We start from the raw sequence: 13,140 nt of genomic DNA, 5'->3' as shown, positions 1-13,140 counted from the left end.
TTTATTATATTCTCTTGATTTTTACGTATTGGATTCAGTCGATGTAATTTACCAAAGTAGCTCACAATTTTCTTTTTAATTTACGTCAAAACTCACCAAAAAAAAGTTCTTTCACGAAACCTCTAATTCATTATCTCGACATTGAGATATAATGATGTATGGATGTGAAAAAAAAAAGATTTTAATCTTAGTTTATTTTGTAATAATTATTCAAACAATTTATTTTCAATATTTACAAGTATTTATAAATTTTAATATTCCTATTGGGGTGCTGGTGAAAGTGAACCATGAATTCAGCCAATATTGAGGTGGAAATAAATAACAAAACTTCGATGGAATAGAGCTTTTTTTGATATCAATAAATTAAAAATTGGTGACCGGATCTGAAATCGGGCGATTCGGATTGGGAATCACCATGACTGTCTTGGATCTGGTAAAAAATCGGGATTTGGTTAATTAAAATACTAGGCCGATTGTTTTGCAGAACTGCCGATTTCGACGATTGTTCATTGAGTCTGACCGATTCTTCATCGATTCCGACTATTTTTCATCAAGTCAAGCTAAAAAAAAAAAGAAAAAAGGATGAACAAATTTATTTTGAATTGTTTTTTTTTTTAAATTGAGAGAAAAATTACCAATTTCATCGATTTTTTCGATCCGATCCACCAATTCCTTCGATCCAACATAGGTATGGTTTTGACCGATTCGAGTCACCGCGCCGTTATGCTAAACACTGTTTGATATTGAGGACTATTTAGGATAATATGTGTATTGTTTATAAAGTGTTCAATAAGCATGTGTTTCTCGAGGTGTGGGCACGGTTAGAAGGGTCACGTTATCCCACATGACGTGCGTGAATGTTCCATTTGCTGGGGCGCAAGTTGGTTTATGGTTGAAAACGAAGTTCGATGTATGGTGTATCCATGTGCCGCTTCAAATACTATGAAAAAAATAATAAATATTTTTTTTATTTTAAAAATTTTAATATTTTATGAAAAATTGTTTCCTGCGGGATGGCTTGCATTTTTACATTATGCGGTCCCAAATACATTCATCTTAAAGATGGATGCATATAGGTGGTCCATCGAAAAACAATTGAAACTACCTGTCCAAATTATTATTTATAATTTATAACATTTATTTATTTTTTCATATTCATGATCTCTATGTTAGAGATTACGTACCCTTAAAAATTAAGTCCACAAATCCATCTAAAAAATAGATAAGAGGTGACTCATTTTTTCATAGACTCAGAAACCGGTCCATATTTTATATTTGGAAAAACTTTATGTACTTCTCGAACATTCAAAATTTTCCTGCACATCCATATCTTAGCCATTTGATATGAATGAACAGTTGAGATGGCCACAATCACAATAACACGCATATATGCTGTTTTATTTTTAAGTGTTTTTATACAAAATATTTTGACACCAAATTTGGGACGTCTACTCCTCTCTTAAACTCGCACATGTAAAAAATATAAAAAAGGGCAAAAAAACTGGGCTTAATTGGTTAGCACTTTACGATTTGCTACGTTATGACCTAGGCTCAATTCCTAACAAAGGTAGGGGCCGTCTCCCCACTGATTCACCTATATATATTCCTAACAAAGGTAGGAATATTCATATGATTTGCTATATATATATATTCCTAACAAAGGTATATATATATACATATGATTCACCTATATATATTCTTAACAAAGGTAGGAATATTCGTATGAAGTGCTCCCCATCACACGTACAAATTGCATATTCATATGATTTGTATAAAAAAATTAAAAATAAAATACTCTGAGATGTTAGATCTAGATCAAATATAGTATCTCACTAGTCACATTTTGAGACAAGTAACATCAACCTTCCATTTAAATTGGTTGACGGGATAGGAGGGAAAATATATAAGATCTAAGGCAGAGAAGTATAGAAAGTTCTTCCTTTATATTTTATATTCCTGCCTCATTTTGAAGGAGTACATCTAGCATTTTAATTAAGCTCTTTTTTAATTACATCATATTGAACTCAAATTTTGTGTATTTATTTTAAAAATATATAAATAAAAATTACCAAACTATCCATCTAAATTTTATAGATATTTTGGCTTTTAGGTCAGTTTTTGTATTTTATAGGTACATAATGGTTAGAAGTATGGCTATCCAAAATTTGAGTTTAGTCCGATTTATTTTAAAAATAAAAATAAAATATAATATGTGCTCTAAAAAAGTGGAATATGAGCAGAAAATATGAAATATTGAAGACAATTTTAATTTTTGTAAAATATAAGGAATATTAACGTGAAATTCAATGGGGTAGTTAATCAACTAATTTATCACAAAGTGGAACCTTTAAAATTTAAATTTTTTGGATTTTTTTTTTTTTTTTGACAATGTTACAAAGATACACAATCTCTAGTTACAAAGTCATCACAAGGCACCCTTTTTTGCCTGCTTGTCCGCAATGTCATTAGCCTCTTAATATGCGTGGTGACAAAACCACCTCCATTGCACTAAAAATATCCATCACTTTGTCGAAAGAGGTTTCCAAATTTTATGGCACCAATTAATAATATATGTGGAGTCTCCTTCCACAATACAACAACATCCCCAACATTTTTTTTTTAACCAATTTAAGGCCACATATCATAGCACAAATCTCCACCTTATTAATTGTAGCATTACCGCAAGATCAATTGTAGCATTACCGCAAGATCAAAGTAGCAAATGATAATCTTAACACAACCTATATCTATCGTAACAGGATTCCCCATCGAACTCCCATCAAACTTTAGTTTAGCACTACTTTGTAGTAGTGGAGTCCATCTACCTCGTATAGATTGAAGACCGCCGTATAACATTCTTCAAGTTCTGGATGATATCAACCTTAGAGATACCTTCCCCTTCCTTTGTAACTGAATACCATGACAAAATACAATGCAACATTTTTTCTTTCACTTTCTCCTCTTCTGAGCTAATTCCCTTAAACTACATCTATTACACTCCAGCCACACTTCCCAAAGCACTATTGCTCTGAAAATTTCCCAAATAATCTTCCCTCTCTTCGGCAAAACATAGATAGAATGATGCTCCAAAATATGGATCGTTGTCTGTGGCAGTTTCAAAGAACATCCCATCCTATGAAAAGCCCACATGTTAAGTTTGCTAGTAAATTCACAATATAAGAATATATGGTTACCATTTTCTTTGTCACATTTACATAGCAAACAAACATTAGCCATAATTTTGCCCCTCCTAAGATTGTCAACCATCAAAAGTTCTACCTTGCTTAAGAATCCACAAAAAACCTCTTATCTTATAAGGATAATGCCATTTCCAAATTTGGTTAAGTTTTCTCCCCGTTAACGTTGCTCTAGCATGAAACCGTAACGTATAGGCAGATTTCACAAAGAAAGCATCATCACTTTCTTTCTCCCAAGCCACTTCTCTATTGTATCTCTTGGAATATAAACCACTTGGAACTAATGCAACAGTTCAACCAGCTGTGAAATAACAATATCTGGCATTTTATTATAGCTGCATTAGATATTCCATTGCAAACACCCATCTTGTCTCAAAAAAACATTATCTACTTTCACCAAAGGATCCACCACTTCAGAAACAAGATTCAGAAATTCAACGGTTTATACCCCAACAATTTATGAAACCAGAAATTCATTGTTCCCCCACCCTACCATCCACCTAGAATTTTTCACGACTATCGCCTTGCAAGTGGAAATACCCTTCCATTTTTGTGATTGGTTATTGAACCATGATCCACTCTTAAGGAGCTTAGTAGATTGATCCACCCCATATTTTGCTGCCAAGACCGTCCTCCATTGTTGATCTTTATTAATCATAGACATCCACAACCACTATGCCAACAAAGCCATATACACCGTTTTCAACCTTCTAATGCCTAGGCCACCTTCGATCTTAGATGTATATACCCTATACCAATTGACCATATAGTACCTTTTCTCACCTTATAATGTACCCCACAAAAAATTGTGCATAAAACTCTCAAGTAATAACATCGCTAGACACCACCAACAAATACATTTGGCAAAGAGGCAAATTAGCTAAAGACGAGTTCATAAGAGTAATCCCCTCACAGAGAAAGAATTTTTGTTTTTCAAAGATCTAACTTCACTTGAAATCTCTTGATAGTGGAATCCCTTATACATCTTGAAAGTCTGCTGTCAAAAATAAAAAGGCCCAAATACTTTATAAGAAAACTCTCAATTCTACTTCCCACTCTTCTTGCAAATGTTCTCACTAACTAATCGTGACACCCTACCTAACTTATAGAGGTCCGATGGAAGTTAACTTTAAGGCCCAATGCGGGTTCACAATACCTCAAGAAAGCAGTAATATTGTGCACCTCATTATCAGCACTACAAAAATAATTGTATAATTTGCATGCTGTAGATATGTTATTATAAGGCCCCTCGAAGATACTTTGAAGCCTTTAAATCTTCCCAAAACTTCATTATTTTGGAGGATAAAGCAAAAACCTTCACCCAACATAGTATAAAGGAAATGTGAGAGAGGATCCCATTGTCTCAAACCTCTAGATGCTGTAACAAAGCCTTTAGGGTAGCCATTGATTAAAATTGAGAAATGAGCATTCAACAGACAACCCATGATCCACCTAATCCATCTCTCCCGAACACCCACTCTCCTCATAAGTTTACTCAAGATGCCACACTCTACTCTATCATAAGCTTTCTTCATTTCAAGTTTAAGCAAGACCCCAGGCTCACCACTTTTGATATGTGAATTAACACATTATTGAGCTATCAAAATATCATATGTTATGAGTCTATCACGAATAAAAGCTGATTGAGGCCCTAAAATCATCAAAGGTAAGACATCCTTCAACCTTAAGGCCAAACCTTAGAGATGATCTTGTATAGGCTAGTGACAGGCCACAAGTCATTAAGTTCTGGAATAGTATCGTTTTGTGAGAATAAAGCAATAAAAGTACAATTGATACTCTTGTTAATATGTCCCCTTTCCAAAAAATCATCCACTATATCGAACAACTCATCCTTTAAAATATATCAAAGTTTCTGAAAGAAAACTAGGAGGAATCCATCGGAGGTGGTGCCTTATCCCTAGGTAAGGAGAAACATCTGACTTCAATTCTTATAGTTATCCGCATTTCCAAATCAAGAACATCCTACTCCCTTAAGCATTTAAAAGGATCAATCACCATCCATGCAAACACCAAAAGCATGTTCCCATAAAAATGGGTTTTCAGAGTGCGTTGTGATTGCATTTTCCCAACCCTCCCTACCATCCTCAGCAATCCCATCAAAACACAAACCTGAGATGTCATTTTATCTGCGTCAGGCATAAACAATGGCATGAAAAACCCTACTGTAAGCACCCCGCTCTTTCAACCACTTCACTCTCGATTTTTGCCTCTAGTAGATTTCTTCTAGTTTCAATAGCTCATGCAAAGTATTATTCTATTGATTTTTCTCTACCATTATTACTTCAAAGATGACCTCCCCTGATTAATATCATCTTCAATCTATCTAATAATTTGTAAAGTAGAGTCTATTTTGCTTTTCAAATAGAACCTTTATTTTTCTTCCAATTGAAAGGACTCATGTGATATATATATATATATATATATATATATATATATATATATATATATGGGTGCGGTTTCCATAATGTTGCAACCTTAAACAATCCAATTGCGGCGTACCTCTAAATTTTATCATAACATATAATTTTGTTGTAAAACATTTCTAGGATTATCTTAAAATCTATTTTCATATCAAATTAGAAAATTTTAAACTTCAAAAATGGTTAAAATCAAGTAGATCTATAAACATATGAAAATCATGAAAATTGACGGTCTAGATAATGTGTTGCAAGATGCTCGATTTTTGGGACTCAAAAACGTTTTTTTTAAAAAAATTCATATATCTTGTTATCGAGATGATCAATTAGAGGGTTTTTCAACATTAAAACAACCTTCTGGTAGATTTTTGAGGTGCATATGTGATTCTACATTTTAAGGTTGCAACCTTATATAAACTTTTCCATATATATATATATATATATATATTTTTTTTTTTTTTTTCTTTTTATTTTCGGCTTAGATTACTTATAAGTAGCCCTTTTAGAATAAAACAACTTCAAATAAAATAAAAAAAAGAATACAACTAGGATCTCAAGAACTTGAAGTAATTCAAAACTTTTCTTTCAATAATAAAGAAAATACACAACCTATGTTTGGAATAAAAGATACAATATATAAATATGGAAGAAACAAAAATTCCAGGGATTACCTCAACCGGGCTTCTTACATCCCACATTAAGTCACCATCTTCCGATAGCGTGAGATCAATAGTCAACCTTCAATCTTAACTGGGAAAGCAAGTTTAGGCCAAACCAAACCAAACCGTCTCATACATACTAAAATATAATTCAAATTTTTTTAAGGTTCAAGCTTTCCAAAATACAACTTAGTTATCTCTCAAGTCAAGAGGTTGTGCTCTTCAAAATAGAAAGGCACCTAGGTGGGGCGTGCCACCCTTTGTAGCACACAATGGGCCCTACCTAATTGCCATGGCCGGCCCATAGAGCCTATTGGGCCTCCCATGTAATATTTCAAAATAATATCATTTTAAAAGTTCATAAAATCATATTTGAATATTTAAATTAATATAAAATCAATATCTTTGTTTTTATAAATTTAAATTTGATAAATAAAATATCTAGATATTTAGAAAAGTTCAAGTAACAATTCTAAAAATCATGTATTATTAAAATAAACATAATTAAATACTTTGATGGGAAAATGATCTATATGGTCTAAGAATAAATGTGCATTGGGGCACTCCACTTTCAATTGTGGACTACGTACCACACATGTTTTCTTAAATCGACCCAGCGTTGCCCATGACCCACAGTCCATGCAATGGATCATTAGTGGGTCACCAAAGTCTAACCAATGGGCAAAGGGTCGTGGTCCCAATCTATGGATTTGAGGTTCTCCCATAGAGACGAAACCAAGGTCACCTAAACATGATGCAATCCATTGCTCAATGGTGCACAGAGTTTATCTCTCGTATATTGCAATCCATTGTTCAATGGTGAACATGATTAGGGCTTGGACTCGAGGGGTTAAGATGTTGAAAACTGCAACAATAGGTTTCGAGTTCAATCTTACTTAAAAAAAAAGAAAAACACTTAGTCAAATGCAAAAATAAATATGCGCCTAGATAACTTACATCTCATGTATTCAACAATATGCAAAGAATAAAATGTGCATGTTGATAAGAGGTAGTCAAGGTGGTAGAATTCCATTATCACCCGAACTCAAGTTAATGTTAAAAAGAAGAAAACAATAATAAGGGTTTAATCCTTATCATATTGGCATGCCGTTCAAGAATTGCTTCCTAGCTTTGGGTAGGGGCACATGAGATGAAACAAATAAGGTTTCTCTTTTTAGTTTCATGTTCCCTGGGTTGCATGTTTCTTTTTTTAGTTTCATTGTTAGTATTCTTGTGTTAAAAAAATACTGTTTTGAAATATAGTTTTAAATAATATTTTTTTAAGTTTTAAATAAATAGATAGAGAAAGTGGTGAATTTCACTCCCATATGGAAAAAAAAAAATGTAAAAATAGTTGTTTTAATATGATAATACTCTAAAACCTTATGTTTATGGAACAAAAGAAAGAGTGTGGTATATGTACAGAGCATGTGAAGTGTTAATATGCGTACAAGCACAAGTGCGCCTGAGTGGGCTCGCGACTTGACCTATTTTTACGAGTTGCGACCTAAACGTTGTTCACATGAACAACTGCTTCTAAGGGACACTCTACCCTCTATTGAGCACCCACTTTAACAACTTCTTTCTTACTCGTTTTTCTCTCTCCCGAGAATTTTGTACTCTCCCCCTCTAAACAACATGAATGTGTATTCTTTATCTCCCTACATTCTGGCGATTCTTGTGCTCTATGGTCTTGCCTACACTGTGCAACCATAGAAGAGTTTATCTTGACTTTTTGTTTCAAGATATATTGAGGATTGTTTGCCTGGGTTATCTTATTGTACACTGAATTATGGGGGTCTTAAGTGTGCTTTTAGCGCAGCGGTAAATAGGAAAGTTTGCCATTTCTAGTTGTATTTATTTATAGTGGTTTCTATAAAGTTGCAACCTTAAACAATTCAATTAAAGCGTACCTCCAAAATTTTTCATAATATGTAATTTTAGTATAAAAAATTCTTAGGATTTTCTAAGAATCGATTTTCATATCTAATTATATAGTTTTAATCTAAAATAGTTAAAATTTTTCATAATATGTAATTTTAGTATAAAAAATTCTTAGGATTTTCTAAGAATCAATTTTCATATCTAATTATATAGTTTTAATCTAAAATAGTTAAAATCAAGTAGATCTATAAACATAAGAAACTCTTGAAAATAGATAGAGTCTAGATAATGTGTTGCAAGATGCAATATTTTTAAGTCTTAAATTCTTTTTTTTTTTTTTTCATATTCATACATCTCGATGTCGAAATGATCAATTATAGACTTTTTCAATATTAAAACAATATTTAGGTGCATCTTTAATTCTACAGTTTAAAGTTGCAATCTTATATAAACTTTTTTCCTTTATATTATTTCCTCGTGAAATACTTTAGCCCTTGTTCACCAACCATAGTTTCCAAAAGCATTTCTAAATAATATTTTATTTATTTGATAATACGTATTTGGGGTTGTTAAAGTGAATATCAATCGTAGATTAAAACAAAAAATTAGGTGTTTTACAAGAGGAAGAGGAAGTAAATACACAAAGTACTCCCGTGGGAGCACATCAAATGTTACTCCCCTCTCATTGTCCCACACAGAAGCCCAAGAAATCTTTTCTCTTTTTATGGTTGGAGGAAACCTTTGTCGCTCAACAATAATATCTATTTTAATCTTTACTAGAAATATAATCAAATTTCTCTATGAAAAGACATATGAAGTAAGGTTTTCTCTTTTAGGTTTTAAATGTTCCCCATATTATATGCTCCTTCAGGTAAAAACCTTTCTTACCAGTAAATTTATTTTATTCATATTACTTATTTGCTGTTTTTAAAGTATATTAAAAAAATTTAAATAATTTTTTTATTTATTTAGGTGTTACAAGAGAAAGTAAACATACAATATGCCTGCGTGAGCACATGAAATGTTGCTCCCTCTCACTTTTTCAGTTCTCCTCATGAAAATATCGTTTTTCTTTGTTAGCAACACGTGGTTGGATGTGAAAGAAAAAGGCCTATGTGATCTTTTACTCGACAATATTTATATATATACAACAGGATATACAAATAAAAGTTCCCTCTATATATATATATATATATATATATATATATATATATATATCAACACGTGGTTGGATGTGAAAGAAAAGACCTATGTGACCTTTTACTCCAAAATATTTATATATATACACCAGGATATACAAACAAAAGTTTCCTCTATATATATATATATATATATATATATATATATATATAACCTCTTTTGTTTTGGCAAAAGATCACTGACAGGTGGTCTTATTACAACAACATATATTTCAAAATAAAATCAACATGGCAATAAAACCAAGATCTTAAAACTTGATGTCATTGAAATAACTATGTACTATGCTTAAGAATAAAAAATAAGATTGCAATAAATAAAAGAGAAGAGTGCTGGAGATTACCTCAATTGGGCTTATTACACCCCACATCGAGTCACCACCGTCCGATGGCGCAGGATCGACGATCTTGCTTCAATCTCAAATCGGGAAAGCAAGTTTAGGCCAAGCCATACCAATAGAACATGAACCCCTTTGATCACAAACTCAAACCCTAAGTGAATTCCCTTAGCGACCTAGTTTGACAGAGATAGATTCTCTTTTTGCTAAACCCTAAAATCCTTAGCTATAAATCCATAGTTGAGAGATAGGAGAGAGAGAAGAATTCTATAACCTAAACCCTTAAGTTCTTTCACAATGTGGGAGAGAGAGAAACTTTTCTTTAGAGAGATGGAAATTCTAAGTGGGATATAAGAGATAAGGTGTATAGAGATTTTTGGATAGAAACAATCCCTTTTTATAGGCTTTGAACAAGATTAGCGTTTCTTAGGGTTTCATTAGCTTGCATCTTCTTGTGAGATTGAATATAGACCGTCGATCAAGGGTGACTTGTGGGGTGAGAGATCTGAGCTATCCATTATATAGATAAGCCATCAACATTATGGAAGGTGCATTACCCTTATCCCCCTTTCCTAAATCATTTTACCATTAATAAAAAAATAAGTTAAATTAATTTTAATTAAATATTGTGCATTATATAAAATAGCACATCTCTACGCATATTTTTCATAAAATCTATCAAATATATATTAAGTCAGTATTTACTTTTATATTAAGTCAATATATAGTCATACATACTCAATCCATAATTTGACCACATGCCACAATTTAAAGTTACCAAAACATAACGTCACATGGACCACAAAACAAAACTTTTCATAAAATAGAAAGTAGTAAGAGGTGGGCGTGCCACCCATGGGAGGCACATGTGGGCCCCACCTTCTAGAAACATGGTGGGCCCAAAATAATAATTCTAAAATAATCATTATCATAAAACAAACACAATTAAATTAATTTGATGGGAAATTGATTCATATGGTTTAAGAATTGAATCAACAATCATGTGGCACTCCACCTTCAACTGTAGATTACATACCACACTTGCTTTATCAGACCGACTTAGTGTTTCCCATGACCCCCAGTTCATGCAGGGGCTCATTAGTGGGTCACCAAAGTCTGGCCGATTAGCTATAGGGTCGCAATCTCAGTCTGTGGATTACAGGTCCTCCCTTCGAGAGGAGTCTAGGTCACCAAGACCTGATGCGATCACATCTCTATGCAGTATCAGGGAATCTCTCGCACATGTATACACTTCACCCTAAAAGGTGGATTTCTGTCTTTTTCAAATGATTTATCGATATGCATGCCATGTAATGGCACATGGATGATGTTTTGACCCCTGTCTCTGTAGGCCACCATTACACATAAGGGTCACACAGTCCCTCTGCTCAGTCATCCGGACATGTTCTTCGACCTTATTATGGGCTAACCCATGAACCCTCTTCAATTTATTTTTCATAACCCGGTAACATGGGGTTTTCTCAACCGACTGGCCTAGATCGTCAAGCACAGTCCGGTATCTGCAAACATCGTTTGCATGGTATGGTCCACGAGGGACCGCACTCCCACTGGGTTCATGTTCCACTATATTATTTCTTTTTACAAGCACTCATAAGGCCTTTAAAGGCTACATAAACCCAACATCTCTCACTTGACCTATGAAGACCTTACACTTTTTGTTTCGTACTTTCTCTCATCCCAATCTCTCTTCAATTACAATCTATCTCTCAAGCATTTTTCACTTATTCTCTCTCAACACTTTAAACATCGTTTTCTCCATCAATCTTTCACAAAAGGATTTATAGAGGCAACACCTTTTTCTCTTTACTGCTCGGATCATATCCCAAAAGTGGTCGTAGCTCATCTTTCACATCGCATCGCGAATCATGGACCTGGTATCGCAGAAGACCATCACGTACCCTCATCGCATGGGGTTGTATGTTCATGGGCTCAAAAGAGTTCTTCAAATAAGCTGCTTCCTTTTGTAGTCATACAACCAGTACCACACATCCGAGTTCCATGGGTGAACAACATTATAGTTTGTTGTTTCATCTGGCCAGTCAAATATTAGAAGGTGCGCTCCCACTGAAATATTTAGTTTATCTGGATCTCGATCTTTCTCAATCTCACCTCATTCCTCTGGTGATAGCAACATGGTTTCATATGTTTTAAGTTCTTATGGAATCGTGACTCCTTTGACATGTATATCATCGCTATGTTGTCACAAAAAATCCTTACTGCCTCACAACACACGGGGTCAAAGTTAAGTCGATTAAGAAATTTCTTAATCTATACGGCTTCCTTGGCCATCAAACAACATGCCACGTACTATGCCTCCATAATCGATAATTCCATATAATCTTATTTCTTTGATTTCCAATAATCTGTACCCCTTCCAAGTATGAATACATATCTAGATGTAGACTTTGCATCATCTGGATCTGTGAGATAACTTGTACCTGTATTTCTGGATACCCAAGCAGTTAAAAGAAACATGGGATTGTAGTAGCTTCCACTCAATTATTGCACATACAATATATACATTCTAAACATTCTTATGCATATAACATGAGGTAGTATAACAAATCTTATACAATATGTAATTCAATACCCATTGGTTTCACAATATGCAAAACCTTCATGAACTACAAATGTTCAACCACACTAGTCATCTTGGTAGTAAATCCATACAAACCAAGTTATCTAATCAACACAACATGTGCAAAGGAAACCTAACATGATGACTTTCTTTCAATATTCCCTATGGTTCAAGTTCTTAGGTAATCGAGAATTTTAAATAACTAGAAACATGAGTCAAGGTACATGTGTATTTAAAAACTAGTGCATGACAATTTTTCTCCAATTTTTTATAAATACCGTCAAGACACAATGTTTTTCTCTTTAATAAAAAAATATTGACTTAGTATATATATATACATATATATATATATATATATATATGCATTCACAAACAATAGTTATATAATAGTATAACAGTTTAAAATGATTTTTTATAAAGACTTAGTGGACCTTCCAAGACTATGTGGTTTTTGAAAAACATATTCATAGAGTTAGGTTTTTCTCAAAATATCCATTTTAATTTTAAAATACATGCTTAGCCTTCATAAATCATTTTACCGCATTCACCTTTTAATTCCTACCAAGTCAAGTTCATGGTCACAAAAACAAATTATAAATACTATCTTATAATTTTATCCAAAATAAAGCATGATTAAAGAATGTCTATTAAAGCCTTGACAAAATATTTCATTTTTGGCAAATATAGAGACTTTATCAAGATATCATCATCACATGCAACACATTATATTATAGAAATTATTGGGAGGATGGTCACTAAGACCGAGTTCCATCGAAACACTCCCTTCGTGCTTACATATATGAATGAGTCACACCCATCTCTCGTGTTT

The sequence above is a fragment of the Amborella trichopoda genome, chromosome 5 (assembly GCF_054954075.1).
Source record: "Amborella trichopoda isolate Santa Cruz 75 chromosome 5, AtrichopodaSantaCruz75HAP2 v2.0, whole genome shotgun sequence".
Taxonomy (NCBI): domain Eukaryota; kingdom Viridiplantae; phylum Streptophyta; class Magnoliopsida; order Amborellales; family Amborellaceae; genus Amborella; species Amborella trichopoda.
This window is presented reverse-complemented; position numbering follows the sequence as displayed.